Raw genomic sequence first — 16,383 nt, 5'->3', positions numbered from 1 at the left:
ATCTCTACAAGCAGTGACCTGGGGAGGAGATCTAGGAACCCATGTGCTTGAGGACAGCAGGGAAACAAAGGGAGAATGTGATCTGGAGTCCACAGGCTGGATGTGAAAGAACATTTGGGCAGTGTCACAGCCCAGAGTCCCCTTCTCCATGCTGGCAAGTGGAATCCTTTCTCAGGAGTGAAACAGGGATAACCAAGTCTTTTCTAATGTCAGTGGTCCATGGGGCATTTGTTCTCTCCCTTTGATGTAATAAGCTGCTGTGTAAAGAGAAAGAAATTTCATATTGGTTTTCTCATAAGTATCCATTTGAAACAGACTGTTTCATCTCTATCCAGTGCTGTCTGATTATTCCTGCACTGGGAAGTCAGAGTCAAAAACCTCTGTCCTGGGGATCTGGCCAGGCACAACGAAGAGCTGTGCTCCTGTTAAAATGGGATGCTGTTGACAAAATGCAGGGCAGTGACAGAAGGCAGTGTGTGCCTTGCCCATTGTTAAAACCCTTCCTTTTTTTCATTTCTGTTTTGTAGAGCAACCAGTCCTACATTTTGCAATACAATTTCCTTTCCTGAGGCAGAACCACAAACCAGAGCAGTGGGGTAACAGCCTCAGTAGGATGTGCAGGGTGCTCTGCACTCATAATTTCCTCCTAAGGACAAGTTTGTGAGGATGCTGAATATTATCATCATTAGAAAAGAGAGGAGAGATGGCAGACAGATTTATCACACTGGTGTAGTGTTCAGGGGTGTGTACAGGTGATTCCATATTTGCACACAGATGGACTTATAGATGCAAATAATTTCCTGCTTTTTTCCTGCCTATTTAAAGATGTGGCCTAAGAATTACAGAAGAATGTGAGACTGAGGAAAAAAAAAAAAGGTCCCTGCTGGTTTGGGTTTTCAGCTGTTACCCAACTTCATTCTCAGAATTTCAGCTTTCTCGACTGCTTCCGCTGCATTACCGTGTCTGTACTCAAGACTGTAGTTAATACATGAATTCAAAAAGGAAACATCCTTTTTCTGCATCTATTTGCTCCCTCTGTCAGAGGATAAATTTACATCTTCAGTCTACATATTTGAATGCTAAAAGTATGCTTCCCACTTTCTGCTATTGTGTGTAAATTGCCATCAGCCTCTGCTAGAAGCTTGGTTAATGTGTTCAACAAAGTGGTGTTTCTTTCTTGGTCCCAGTCCCAAATGCAAACGTTTTTCAGTCTCATAGAGCTTATTAAAGGAATATATTGTTTCCATTGTCCCATTCAATTTAGCTACAGCTGCCAGCCTTAGCACTGAGAGTCAGATCCACTTCAATTATTGCTTCAAATTAAGACAAATACAACTTGGGGAGACAGCTTATAATAATTTTCTCTTCGTGTGCAGTAAGATAAATTTGCTGTTTGTTTGAACCTGGCTAAGACTTTTACAGAAAAATGAGAAGAACCTCAATTAAAGTGAATCAAATGTTATGAAGATGTCAATTCAGAAAAAAAATTGTTGGAAACTTGCCTCCTTCTTGTCTTGCCTGGAGGACTGTTAGACAGCCAGACTCTTGACTCCTTTGCTAGTGGGTTGTGAAGAAGAAAAAGCTCCCAGGTTGGATTTCTGCTGTCTTCTCCCATGTGCAGGCTGCTGGATTGCCTGAGACAGAAGATCTACACCCACCTGAGTGTCTGGACTGCCCTGCTCTGAACCTGTCATGTCACCAGTCTGGTCCCTTTCCCAGCTTCTGTAGTGTTTGGGCACATGTTAAAAAGAAGAATAAAGATCTGATATTTCCATGGACGTTTATAAGCATCAGTGAAACTAATTTTGAAGCACAGTTGCTTAAATTTCCTTTCCCCTCCTATTTTCTTTATAAGGAAACAGGTTAAAACATATTCAAGGTAAGATCAGGACATAGTTGTGCAGAAGCAAGACAGGTCAGGAAAGGAAGCAACATTCCATCCTGTCTGGAGACCCTAGAAAAAGCAGCTGCCCAGCCATTTGCTCATCAATACAGAGAATGGGCTGTAGCTCTTCAACTGTAGATTTGGCCATCCACAACCATTGCATCCATTCTATTCCTCGTCTCATCTTCTCAACCAATAGCACAACCTGTCTCTGGCAGGTAGCCTGCAGCAGTGCAGAACATGCAGTCATGGGAGTCTTCCTGACAGACGCTAGTAAGTCCATTTAAATCTGCTGTATTTAATTAATAACTGCTGCATTTTGTTGTATTCTTAACACAGAAACAGTGGTTCAAGAAGCCCTATGTGTGGAAGCTGGGAAGTAATGGCTGTGAGGCAGCTTTTAGTATTACTCCTTCAAGTCTGCTTCTGTTTGCATCTGGATAAATGATGCCTGATGACAAAGGCCCTCTGTACAGCCCTGGATTTAGTTCATGATCCCTCCTTAGTGCAATGGTGCTTTTGAAGGTGATGTTCTTTGCACTCATTGGGGTCTCTCCCTTGTTCTGAGAGTTCGACATGCTCCTCCTCTCTGCACCTCTTCTAACCTAAGCAATGTTACCACAAATAACATGACTCTGGAGTGTTAAATTTTAAAAAAGAGGAAACACTGAAGGCTTGACAGACAAATTTGCAGAATAATTTAAATGTCTGGGGTGAGATAGAATGATAGTAGTTGACATCTGAAGTTGCTTCTTTGTGGTTGCTCTGAATCAACTTGATAAACTTAACTATAAATTAGAAAGGCAAGAGTTATCTCAGTTTTATAGCAAATCTTAACATTTATTGTGACTATAATTGGAACTGAACAAGCAAGATGCTGAATCTAAGGGTGGCAGTAAGGTTTGATTATTCATATTCTGAAATAAATTTCTGCCATGACAAAAACATTGCTCTTTGGCAGCAATTACAATGAATAAAGAAAGTGAATCATTGAGACCCATTCCCAGAAAATTTAATCAAAGAGAATACAGGCAGAACTACAGTTTGGGTTTGGGGTTTTTTTTTCACTAGATGAGATCACAAATTCCCATTCAGCACATCCTCTCTGAAAAATATATTTATACTCAGATATTTGCCTAATTCATAGATAAAATAAAGCAGTAAAAGGGTTTCCTTCTTTTTTTTTTTTTTTTTTTCTTTCGAGCTACAGTTCGAACCATGCTCTAAGAACTGTATTAACTTCTTTATCGGCTGAGAGCATCAAAGAGTGCTCCTAACAATACTCTTAGTGCTGCACATTTCAGAAAATAAAAAGACCTGAAAGGTCTACCAAGGGAAGCTGTTCCACTTCACATGCTAGGAAAAAGAGGGGACATGAAGATGTGGCACATACACAAAATACAAATGGAAGCCTCATTGCCTCCTATGGCAGTAAGAATGGCATGAGCCTTGCACAAGAGCTGCCATGAGACAGGACACTAACAATTATGGGCATTGATTATCTGAGTGCTCATACTCAAATTAATGAGCACAAAGTGCTGCTGGCTGAGAAATAGCCACAGAGATGTCCTGGTCTGAATCCTCACACTGCCGTGAGCCAGCGCAGGTTACTTTGGGACCAGCTGTGTGGATCACTGCAGTATCTGGAGAAACTCAATTGCTTATCATTCTGTGGGAGTAAGATGTGTTAAACAAAGGAGATTTTTGAGCAGCTTTTCTTCCTTTGAGCTTCACTGATATGCTGGGGTTAATGTAGAGAGAGCAATATAAAAAAATTTAAAAAAGCACAGAAGAATTGCCAAAGTTTATTTAATTTACTTATTCCTATAACTGCATTAAAGAATCTCCTTCTTAATTCATTAGCCCTAACCTGAAGGGGTCCTTACTCTTTCCATGTCTCTTTGCACTAAATCTTGTTCCTATTAAAGAACAAGGTGCCCTTTACATTAAATTGAACATTAACAAAAAGCTTCTTCAGATGAGGTTGACCAACATAGATAGAAAATTAGGGAAATTTTCATTATTTACCTTTTTTCCTGGCTTGTGCATCATAACATGTATTTGCAAGTTAATGACTTTCCTGTCCTTTTAACCCAAATAGATGAAGGTTTATCTTCCTGGAGTTAAATGTAAAATCAGTTAAGTGATCAGAAGCAAGGTATGCACCACAGTTATGGAAGGAACTCAGAATTTTTTAAGACCAGCATAAGTCAGAAAATCTGTCTTATATTTTTCACTGCTGATCAAAGAAAAAAAGCTGACAGTCACAATTATCAACCTTTCTGTACCAGTGAAAATGTACATGAGACTGTGATGCACTGACCATATTAAGAACTTCCCAAAACAGAAAAGAGAAGCTCTAGAGAACTTGAATTCTCCCTAACTCACTTCAAACATCAGCCTCATCACCTTGGTCTACCTCTGTAATCAGTGGGAAAAAGAGAAATTCCAGAGGGCAGTTACCACAGCTGTGAGCAGAACCATAGTTGTCTTGCTTACTGCACAGTGATCATAAAGAAACTACTTTTCTAATCCAAAGTACATTAATCATGTACCCAAAGGTAGCCTGGACAAAAATTAGTCTAAGTCTGGACTTTCATCCCATTCTGGACAAAACTGGGTCTAAGAAACTCAATTCTAGTAAGTTGTTGAGCGCCTGCCCATTTGGATTTTTAAGGTTTCTCCTAGACTTAGTGTATGGATGGGAAACAACAGTAAAAAGAAAAGGTTATTTCATATATGCTCATGATGCTTGAAGAATCACTGTTATTTTACATTCCTTCCAGAAGAATTGGCTTTTGCATGGAAATTGAATTTTTAAAGGAAATTTTTGTAGGAAAGAAATTATCTTTCAATTTAAACTGAAAACAGCTTTCTGTCTTTGTTTAAAATGACAGAGAAACAATAAGCCTAATTTGTTTTGCACTACATTCTTCACATTACTATTCAGATCTTTGCTTCATCTTTTGGGTTTGGAAAGCTCGCAAAATAACTTGCATGCCAATTAAGAGGGTAAGTCTGAAATGAGCTAGTAAAGATTTGACAGAGTGAGACATGTTTTAGTCCATCTTGTTTAATTTACTTTAACATTTTAGAAATGCCGACAATTAAGAAATAAGGTACATCATACTAAGTGGAATGTCTGAAAATATTAGTAGGCATCTACATGTGACTGAAAGCATCATACATCAGCACCACAGATTTAAATTAACTATTTTATTAACAGAAAATAACAGAAGCTGCCTGAGTGAAACCTTTTGAGTAGCTGGCTTTATTCACCAGAATTTTACTGGAGTGGAGGAGATTCTCCGGAAGCTGGTTGAAGACTGTTTGCATATTTCTAACAAAACCAAAATAAGATGAACAATTATTTCAGTAGCAGTGAGAAATTTTCCTTTATGGCGAAGTCAGGAAGAGGGAAGGGATAATAGGAAATTTGTCCAATTCTAGTGAGTAAACAAACCACAGAAGGTGTATGCATGCAAGGGAAGACTGATCTTTTCTAATCTGCTTTTTCTCGGTTCCATACCAGGAAAATTATGGAGTTTGTGTAGCTCAGAGGAAAATCTCATTCATGCCTAAATAAATGAAAAGGAAAAGCACTATTTTAAGCCCTTTAATCCATGGAGGGTACCAAACACACAGAGATACATATACACAGTCAGTGCAGTGTCTAAGGTTACACACAGCAAAAAAACATACCTATGCTTAACTTCAGTATGTGATTTGTTGTTCATTCAATGAAGTGTGCTGAAGATTAAATTTGTTATGATTGTAGTTTAATGATAAGCGCTGCAATTTTGATGTTTTTTGCTTCATAAAACTGAAGAAAAAGACAAAATTGTCTGTAAAATATGACAGTGTTTGAAGTTAAAAATAGAGAGAGTTTGAAAGAATTTGTTGTAATCTATCACAGTTTGATGGCTGGACCTTGGGTTTCAAGAAAGCGTAAGTCCAGACATGTAATAGTTTTCTTTCATTAGCTTCTGTTGTCCCAGCACAATTTTATTGCTCTGTGCTCTAATTATTTGGGTTATTTGATCAGGTGAAATCCTTGTTTAGTAGTTAGCTAATAGCATTGGTAGCTACTTTTTAAAAAACCTTCCACTAAATGAAGAACTGTGAACCTCAAATGATGAGGTTGTGAGAAAGAGGGAAGAGAAACAGAGGAAATTCTCCATTGTCTCCAGAGACCAACCTCTGTTCAAATTCTGTTCTTCAATACTCCTTTAATTGTATGTAGTTTAGAAAGCCCGTTAGCTGCTGAAATGTAAAGGTTGCAGAATCACAGAACTGTTTGGTTTGGGAGTGACACCTTGAGTTCACCTGATGCAAACCCTCAGGTCAAGCAGAGTCACCTAAGACAAGTTTCCCAGCTGGGATTTTAGTATCTCCTCAAAGGAAGACTCCACAGCCTCTCTGAGTAACCTGTTCAACAAATGTTTGACAATGCTCACAGAAGAAGTATTTCCTTGTGTTCATATGGGATTCATGTGTTTTAAATTGTGCTTATTACCTCTTGTCCTGTCACGGAGCACCACAGAGAAGAGTCTGTCTCCTTCTTCTTCCTTTCTGCCCATCAGCTATTTGTACACATTGATGAGATCTCACCTAAACCTTCTCTTGTCCAGGATGAACATTCTCTGCTCTCTCAGCCTTTCCTCATATGAAAAGTGCTTCAGTCTTTAATTCATCTTTGTGGCCCTGCACTTTACTCTTCACAGACTGGGGAGCCAAGAATGGGATGCAGTATTCCAGGTCAGCCTTGGCTTTCCTTACCCTATCTCTGAAAGATCAGATAACAACTCTATGTTCCTCCTGGATCACCCACCCCTACTTCCACCTCTTGTACACTTATTTTTACTTTCTGAATTCAGTTAGGATGTCCTTACTCATCCATGCTTTATTCCTTCTTCTTGCTTGATTTTCTACTTATCAGGATGGACCATGTCAAGCCTTGGAACATGCTCCCCCAGAAAGTGGCAGAGTAACCATCCCTGGAGGTGTTCAAAAGATATGTAGATCTGGGTCTTAAGGACACAGTTTACTGGTAGACTTGGCAGTCCTGAGTTAATGGTGGAACTTGATCTTGCAGGTCTTTTCCAATCTAAAGGATTCTGTTATTCCATAATTTATGAATATATCAAGCTTTGTAAGTTACAGACTGAGATCTTGACCTGCGTCTCAAGTGGGGTACAAGTTTTCAGTCCATTATTCCCCACAAGCTTTTTTCTCACCCACAAATTTCTCAAGTACCTATTTTCCTAGGTGAGCTGTTTCCTGTATTGGTAGTGGGGCCCTTGTTTGTGTGAGCAGTTTCCCTGAGTTTGTCACACAAGCTGTTGCCTGCTTTAATTGGAAGTGTTTGAGACAAGTCGGGGACAAGAGAGACTCGTTGGCACTATAGACATAATTGCTGCTGCTGTAGTGCCACGTGCATATGAAGTGCTATAAATTGGCAGTGATAATAACATGAAGTGATAATGAAGAACTTGGTGAACATTCGCCAAGTCACAGCACATCTCCAACACAGCTGAATGGAGTTTAGAGGCTGCATTCAGATGAGGGTATCAACAAATCCCAAGTGCCTTCTATATATGTTCTAATTCACACAAACAAAATAGAGCTCTCATGTATAATTTTATTTAAAGACTTTATTTTAAGTCTATTTAAAGACTATAAATTAGAACAGAAGATAGTGGAGACTTTTCTTTATTCCACTCAACAAAAGATATATGAAGGATAAAACACTTGGAAAATAATTGATGAAGAGTGAAGCTGACTTTGGTCTCAGAGAGTAAAACTGAGGGAGGCTAGTGAAAGCTGCCATGCTTTTCATGATAGCAGAACAATTAAAATGAGCTTTGAGGATATTGCATCCAAGTCTGCTAAAAATCCCAAACAAATAGACTGAGAAATGAGACTATTTTGCATTCATTTGCAAGTCTTACTTTATCATTGGTCTAATAATATTTGAGAAAACACAGACTTTATCACGAGACTGTGCCATTAAGTCTACAAGTATATGAGCAAATGAGCCAGAAAAGTAATTAATTTTCTCCTGAAAAACAAATTATGAGAAAACACTTTTAGAGAACAGCCTTTTGCAAAAACAGAGGTCTTAATATGTGGGAATAAAAATGTTTCCAGAGTCACAGTAATTGATAGCAGTGATTTTCTTTCCTCTGTTTGATTGTTCATAGTGTACCAAAAATTCATCCTATTTGTCTGAAATTTTCTAGGCCTTAAGTGTTCATGAAAGTTTCAACTAATGTTACTTATTTTCTCAAAATTTACCTACTGCAGTGGTCTTCCTTGGAACAATTCATCCAGCCCTTTTCTACAAGATCTGAGGAAGTATTATTGTTCTTGGGTTACAGAGCAGAGCAGGGACATGACACTGCTGAGCTGAAGGAGGGAATTGATTTCAGCCATTACCCAAAGGTATGGTGGTGATGACATGAAGATGGAGAAAAACTCATGTACACTGAAAGGATGAGTGACACAAGTGACACAGGTCAGCAAGAGGAGTCCTAACTGGATATAAGCAAATTATCTCTTCAAGATGAAATGAGTGGCTGGAGCATGCTTCCCTGAGAGGCTGTGGAATTCTCATCCTTGGAGATTTTCAAAACCGCCCTGGATAAGGTCCTAGGAAACCTGACATAGTTTGAAATTAGCCCTGCTTTGAGGAGGTTGGAATTTGGAATTCCTGACATCTGAAGAGCTTTTCCATCTGAAATTATTCTGTGTGTCTATTTTAATGTTCAGTGAACAGTACTTGATCACAGTGTAAAAGATCTCACATGACTGTGGGTCATATGCAAACCCTGGATCTAAGCTCTTTAGTTCCCACCTAAAAGGAACAGAAAACAGTAAGAACTCTTTCTCATTTAGTAGATGACCACATACAATTAATCATATGGTTTCTCTCATGGTTTCTCTACAATATCACCATGATGAAAGACAAACAAAATACCATATTTTCATAGAATGGTTAGTGTTGGGAGGGACTTTAATGATCATCTACTTCCAATGGGCAAGGACACCTCCCATAGACCAGGCTGCTCAAAGCCCCATCCAACCTGGCCTTGAACACTTCCATGAATGGGCCATCCTCAGCTTCTGTGGGCAACCTGTTCCAGTGCCTCTGAGTAAAGAATTTCTTCCTAACATCAAATCTAAACCTGCCCTTTTTCACATTCTACAGTTATTACCATAACCCACATCTCAAATGACCTTTTACTCCCCTATCATTTGGAAAATCAGAGGCAGAAATAAAGAAGGTTCTTTTAGGGGGAGCAAAACTTTGGTTGGTTAGAACCAGGTGAAAGAGTGAAAGAAAATGTCCTCTAAAACGAACATCTCAAATGCTCAGGAAAGATCACAAAAAACTTAAACACTTTAAAACAGCATTGATCAATAACTGTAGTTTGTGCATGCAAAAATATAGTAATGAGGTTTATTTCATTAGCTGAAAGCAAAGTGCATAGTAGAAGAGCAAGCAACAGGTATTTTGCATTTTGCTTTTTCAAGTTTAGCTCATTACCGCTCGCTGCCTGCTCACGGCATGGTCGTGTAACTTGTGTATCTCAACTGATCCAAATGCTGACAGTGCATATGGGAATGACCATAAAATCACAGAGTGACTTCAAACTTCATCTAGTTCCAGCTGCCCTTGACAGGGATGCCTTTCACTAAACTAGGTTGCTCAGAACCTCACCAGAACTGACCTTGAACTCTTTCTGGGTAGGGGCATCCACAACCTTTCTGGGAAATTTGTTGCAGGATCTCTTTACTTTACCCTCACAGTAAAGAATTTCTTCCTAATATCTAATCTAAACTTGTCCTCAATTTAAAGCCATTCCTTGTCTTGTCCCTACATGCTTTCTTTCTTTTAGGCTCCCTTGAGGTACTGTAAGGCCCCAGTTAGGTCATGCTAAATCCTTTTCTTTTCCAGGCTGAACAATCCCAATCCTCTCAGCATTTCCTTCAGAAGAGGGGCTCCACCCCTCTGATCAACTTGGTGGCCTCCTCTGGACTTGCTCCAGCAGGTCCATGTCCTTCCTGTGCTGGAGGCAGCCCTGCAGGTGGGGTCTCAGCAGAGCAGAGCAGAGGGGCAGAATCCCCTCCCTGGCCCTGCTGCCCACGGTGCTTTGGATGCAGCCCAGGACACATTTGGCTCTCTGGGCTGCATGTGCACATTACCAGCTCATGTTCAGATGATGAACAGCTATTTCCCAGATCAAAGAGGATGTGTGGTTTTCTCAACCTCCTTGAGGAAGAAAATTTCTTCTATGTGAGGATAAATACCAAACTGTCCCTAATTAATAATCCTTGCCTGTATGGGAGTTAATGGTAAATATTTACTATGCTAATAAGTCTCTTACTATCTTTGTTTAAACAAATTCCTGTAATCTTTCAACTTAATTTCAGGCTATTTTTTCTTTAGGCATTTTTCTTCCTGGTTTTATTTTGTCACTTCTGTACTAAATAGAATTTGAGAAGGTATAAGCATGAACAACCTAATTCCTTATAGAAGAAATTCCCCGTTCTCAAAAGTTTTCTTAGAGAATATTGAAAAATATGTTCATATCTTTATAAAGAAATATAGGAAGAATAAAGGAAGTAATTTCCCTTTGTTTTTAATAACATTTGTAGAAATGACTCTTGTCTTTCTGAGTTTGGAAACAGGCATATTTCCTTTTCTTTCCAACAATGAACTTCTATTAAAGACTTTGCAAGCACAAATCTCAAATTCCAATAGCTAATGTTTATCGATTTTCCAAAATAACAAAGAAATCTATAAAAATGTAAACAAAACAGACATTATGAAGGAACATTTCCAACATTCCTTCAAAATACTTGCATATTTGTTCTTACAAAGTTAATAAATCTTGAGGCTTTGTCTCTTGAAGCTTATCCTTGGCTGGCAGAACACACAAACTTCAACAAAAACATTAATTTGGTTAGCATGGATGCTTCATGTTATGAAAAATGTAATTCAAAGGTAAGTATTTGCTATTTGAAGTCACAGTGGGTGTAACAGTTTTCAGCACACCTTCACAGCATGGGGAAATTTGTAATGATTTGATGTTTGACTGATGAAAGTTGCTATTTTTGGCACCTATATTATATCCTATACTTATACCACCTTATATTATGTCTATATTTTATTCCACTATACCCATACAAAAGAGCTCTGGACTGTTATTTTTCTTAGATGCACTGTCAGCATTTGGCAGTCACTTAAATGCACTGTCAGCATTTGGCTCAGTTGAGATACAAAAGTTACACAACCACGCCATGGGCAGGCAGCGAGCGGTAACGAGGTAAGCATGAAAAAACAAAACACAGAATTTCTCTAACTGTTCTTTGGCAAATGTCAAATTATTCAGGCCTTTAAGTGACCTGTTCTTTTTCAGTGCAGCAAATCTTGGTTAAACCTGTTGCTGCTTTACAGTGGGTGAGGAGTATTCCATAACATAGTTACACAAATTGGACTAGTAAGAAAAAAAAGCAAGGTAACCATAACAAGAAATGACATCTACATCTACACTGGGAAAATCTACAGTTACTACTGGGGGGTTTATGTCATTGAAAAAATTACCATTTCCTTTAATGTTACCACAGGAAAACTGGAAAAGGATCCTTCTTTAATTTTGTAGTTAGGAGACACCAAGAATCAATCATTTGTCATATGAACTGTGCATATCTTGCTTTAACTGATTACCTCAAGATTATGAAGTTAGGTTTAGTCTTAATGATGAAATTTTTCTGATCTGTTTCTAACATTTCATTTAAATCATATGTAAAATATCCATTACTATGTCATTTTCCCCAGGTAGTTCATTTGAAACAAGATATATGAATACTGGGTGCCTCAACTGGAAGGATTTCAATGAAAAATTACCCCAGTTAACTAAAAAGAAGGAATTAAAGGTGGGGGGAAATGATCTTAATAATTCATCTGTAATTGCTTTTGGGAAGACAGAGTTACAAATAATAAATAAAAATATTATATAAATACAAAAAATAGGTATTATTAAAACAAATATACAGATGTAAATGTGGAAACAGATATAACTTATTCTAAAAGTACTTTGTTTAAATGTGTTTCCATCAAGGACTGTGTTCAAGAACATTTTATCTTCCTGTCTGAAGATAATCAAAAATTCAATTCCCTATTTGCTATGGGCTTTGTTATTTTATCTTAATTTGGAGAAAGATGGTTATAATGCATTCAAACTTTTCTTTGGCCAAGTGAAAGTAGAGGCTGGGTCCATATTTAGAACAGTTTTCCTATAACTGGAGAACGACACTACTTAAGAAACAAACAAGAACTATTACTTCAAGTCATTTGCTCTTTCATTTCAAGGAGGACTAAAATGTTGTTTTTAGGGTAACTAATAATGTATTATTGGTATTCAATATAAATTGATTAATATTCAACATAAGTTACAATGTGTCAATTCATTTGGAAGGTATTTCTCAGCTACCTGGTTAACATAAAAATCCCAAACAAAGGATTGTTTCAAAAACCAATCAAACCTTTTCTATGTTATTTCCCTTTGAGCAGATAAGAAGCTTACAAAAATAAAATTACAGTGTTTGCTCGAAAACTAATCTCCACTGGTCTGACTTGCCACCAGCCCCTCCCCAGCCAGCAGCAACATTTTCAAAGATTCCTGTCTCCCATGGCCAATATTTGACTTGTCTATTTCAACTCTTAGACCAATATATCAAAGGCTGTTTTTTCTTAAAATACTGCAATAGAAAAAAAAAAGATAAAGGTAATATTTCATTTCTTATGTAAAGACAGAATAGTGGATTTGTGTGAGGGAGAGAGGCATAGGACTAGATTGCTTGTGACCATGACAAACCAAACTTGTCTAAGCTGGTACACAAAGTTCTGTTAGTCCTTAAAGGAGGGTAGGAGGAAAACAATACCATTTGTTACCCAGCTGCACTGCAGGAACTGGAGAAACTCCTGCTCTGCATTCAGTAGCTTAGAAATTGGTAGCTACAAGATCTGCTTAGTAGAGTGCCTGTCAGCTCCAGAGACCTTCTCTTGTTTGCCATGCCCAAGCTGTCCTCTAGGACAAAGACGCATAGTTTCACTAGGATGAATTTCTTTACCCTCCAGAAAATGTGTTGGAGTGGTCTTAATCACACTGTGGTCTGATCCAGACAGAGAACCAAACCCATGAAGGTTTGACCCAACTGGATCAACTGTGTGGGGAAGACACCATTACTCATAAGAATGGGTAAAAGAGTAGCATAATGAGGTGAGTCAGGTGTGATAGAATTTAGAGGGGGTGAAAAATCTGCTGATATACTGAACACGTCCGTGCACATGTTCCTTCAGACTGTGCCTATACAGCTTTTGCCTTAACTAAAGCAGTATACACAACACTTCTGGCAGGGTTAGGAGAGTTACCAGAGACACATATCAGTACAAAAGAAAAATAATAACTCTGAGTGCAAGAGCAGAACATCAGAGAGCATATCGGGAGCTTCACAACCACCGTGTCTTGGTGTACATCATTCTACCTTCAACATCTAAATAAAACTGACTTGTGTTCCCTCCACAGGTCATGAAAGATCACAGAATCATAGAATAAAAGGGTAGAAGGATCTCAAGGATCATCTGCTCCAACCTTTTTTAGGAAATCATGATCTAGTCAAGATGGCCCAGACAAATCTGAGAAGTGTCCTGTGTGGGAAGGCTGCCTAGTGCAAACATTAGCCATACTTCTCAATGTCTCACAGTTTAGTTTTGGTGCTGTTGGGGGTATTTTTGGTTTGGTTGAGGGTTTTGTTTATTTAAGTTTTGTGTTTGGGTTCAAAGTATTTTGTTCTAGAGGTACATCCAATTCTGGAAGGCTGTAGTGTTCTGCCTCGTAGCTCTGTCCTTAGGGATTGCACTTTGTGTGTTCATCTGAGAGGCAAGGCTTAGTAGCAGGAGATTGATTCACTAGCAGATCTGACAGCCTCTGGACAAAACCCATCTGTTGCCATCCCAGCCTGGATTCCCAGAGATGCCCTGAGAGTCCCAAGGCAGTGAATGGGTGCAGGTTGGTTGAGCCCTGTAGGAAAGCTTTGTTTGATCTCTCTTTTGAATCATTAATAGTTACAAATGCACAAGAGCTTGCCTGGCAGGTGACAAAGGACCACCATTCCCCTCTCACAAGCACAGAAAACCAGAGTACATCAGCCTAAATACATGTGTGGAGTGAAAATCATGTTCCACCAAGAGTTAGCATTTATCTGGATGGTTCTCATGGGTCTTTTGTCTAGACTGAACATTCACCTCGAAACATACTCATAATTAAAAAAAAAAGGGAATAACCATTGGATTTAAAAGCAAGTTCACAGCAGTTACTCTTTACCCTGCTTTCACATTCTGCCCAAAAAAATGAATAAGGACATTTACATCTCAAAACTAGAGGTGCATCAGGACCATTTCTACTGACATGTCATCATATGACTTTAGACACCAAGAGTGCTTTTTAGTCCCAGACAAGACACAATATTTCACTTACCATTTAAGTAGAGTTTTCAATCTGCAATTTTGTTTCAAAAATTATTTTAATAATATATAAAAAAAGAAATAGAATCTGCACCTTACTCCAGTGGTAACTGAAGGGAAAAATTAACATTTTTCCGAGGATGGTGAGGCACTGGAACAGGTTGCCCAGAGCAATTGTGGCTGCCCTGTCCTTGGAAGTGTTCAAGGCCAGGTTGGATGGGGCTTTGAGCAACCTGGTCTAATGTGTGCAAGGTGTCCCTATACATGGCAGGGGGGTTGGAAGCAGATGATTTTTAAGACCCCTTCCAACCAAAACCATTCTATGATGATGATTTTACCACCATTCAATGCTGCAATTTCTTCACCTAAAATAACAGTGTCCAAAAAAAAAAATCTTAAATGTAACTACACATTTAAACTTTGTTTCTGCAATTGCTCCAGGCTCAGTAATGCACAATACTTGGAGAAATTTGAATACATTTGAAGCCTTCTGTTTTGTTATCCTGTTTATATGTTTGTGTGTTACAAAATTCTGCCTCTCTAGGGGTGAGCAGACACCATGTGCCACCTACTTTGCCATTTTGCTTCAGAGGTTTGACTTATTGAGAAGTAAGCTTAATGCAAATAAAATGACTTTCCCCTCCTGGCATTTGGCAGTCACACGGAAATGCAACAGAGGAGCAGAGTGTGAGAGAAAGTCACTTCTCAGAACTGTGTTCAGAAAGAATAACAAGCATTAAATTCAAAATGAACCATCTGTGACAACCCCTAAGCAGTGCCTCATTTTAGTAAGTGCAAGCCTGGGAATGAAAGTGAAACTGTACATAACTGTCAATTAAAATAATCTAATATAGACTTTTCTGCCTCTGGGGGGAGGGTGTGCACAGATTTTCTGGAAGCCCTCTCTTTTTCATTTTCTTGGCATAAATTTTATAGCTCAGGAGAACAGAATCACATCTGTAGCCAACATATATTACACACCTCATGGGAGGAAAAGTGCTGGAAGAGGCACTATCATTGTGGATCACCTCTCAGCAGTCCATGTATATCTGGTATAAGATAATCTAACTTCACATCAAAATTAATTCTAAAACAATTTCTAAGAAAAGAGTGATTTCACATCAGAAACAAGGTATTTACCATTTCCCATTTGGGAAAAACTGTATATTATGCAGTTGCATTTAGAAACAAAATCCAGAGAGTTTCTGTTGGTTCACTCAGACCACAAAAAACCAGAGCAATGGCAGCATAACCAAGGTAAGTAGAAACACATGGAAATTCCTGCTTGCCCAAACACTATATATATATATATATATATATATATATATATATATATACTGTGCATTGACTGGCTACACCTTCGGATTTACAGGACTTAAATCACATTAAAATTTGGTCCTCAGAGTGCTCAGCAGGCAGTTCTGGGAAAGGGTCCAGAAGAATTCAGTCAGTAACCATGAAGACTCGGTCATTTTATAAGATATAGGTTGCTGACTGAAAAAAATACGTATTGTTAGGCAGTAAAATTGCAATTTTAGTCCCTATTGAATTTGGACCTACGCTGCAAGCTGTAAAAAATACTCAGCTAATAGAACATTGTGTATATTTATTGAATCCTGAAAATACCCCTGAGACAGCAGCTCTCAATGCTGCCAGGATACTTTCCATAAGCACTGAACTAGAGTTGTATGTTGTAAATACCAAGTGTGCTTCAAGGTCTTCCATTTTATTGGTACTACTTTGTAAGCTATTTTGTCATCTGAATGAGTATATGGTTATTTAAAATTCTGTTTTATCAACATTCAGGTGTTAGTACTATTATTATACTTTCCTTTTTTTTCAATTACTAAACTGTCCTTATCTTAACCCACAAGTTTTTACTTTTTTCTGATTCTCCTCCCCAACTCACCGGGGGAAAGAGAAGTGAGAGAGCATCTGCATGGCACTTAGCTGTCGCTGGGGTTAA

The 16,383-nt window shown here is 38.4% G+C and overlaps 1 protein-coding gene across 2 annotated transcripts in view; it reads left to right on the top strand.

The window, feature by feature from the left end:
• STK32B (serine/threonine kinase 32B) overlaps positions 1 to 16,383 on the top strand; it is a 158,501-nt gene that overhangs the window by 67,727 nt on the left and 74,391 nt on the right. The gene's annotated exons all lie outside the window — the stretch shown is intronic.

Source organism: Anomalospiza imberbis, chromosome 4 (assembly GCF_031753505.1).
Source record: "Anomalospiza imberbis isolate Cuckoo-Finch-1a 21T00152 chromosome 4, ASM3175350v1, whole genome shotgun sequence".
Classification (NCBI taxonomy): Eukaryota; Metazoa; Chordata; class Aves; order Passeriformes; family Viduidae; genus Anomalospiza; species Anomalospiza imberbis.
Note: the sequence above shows the minus strand (reverse complement) of the source record. Positions and strands in the feature narration are given on the sequence as shown.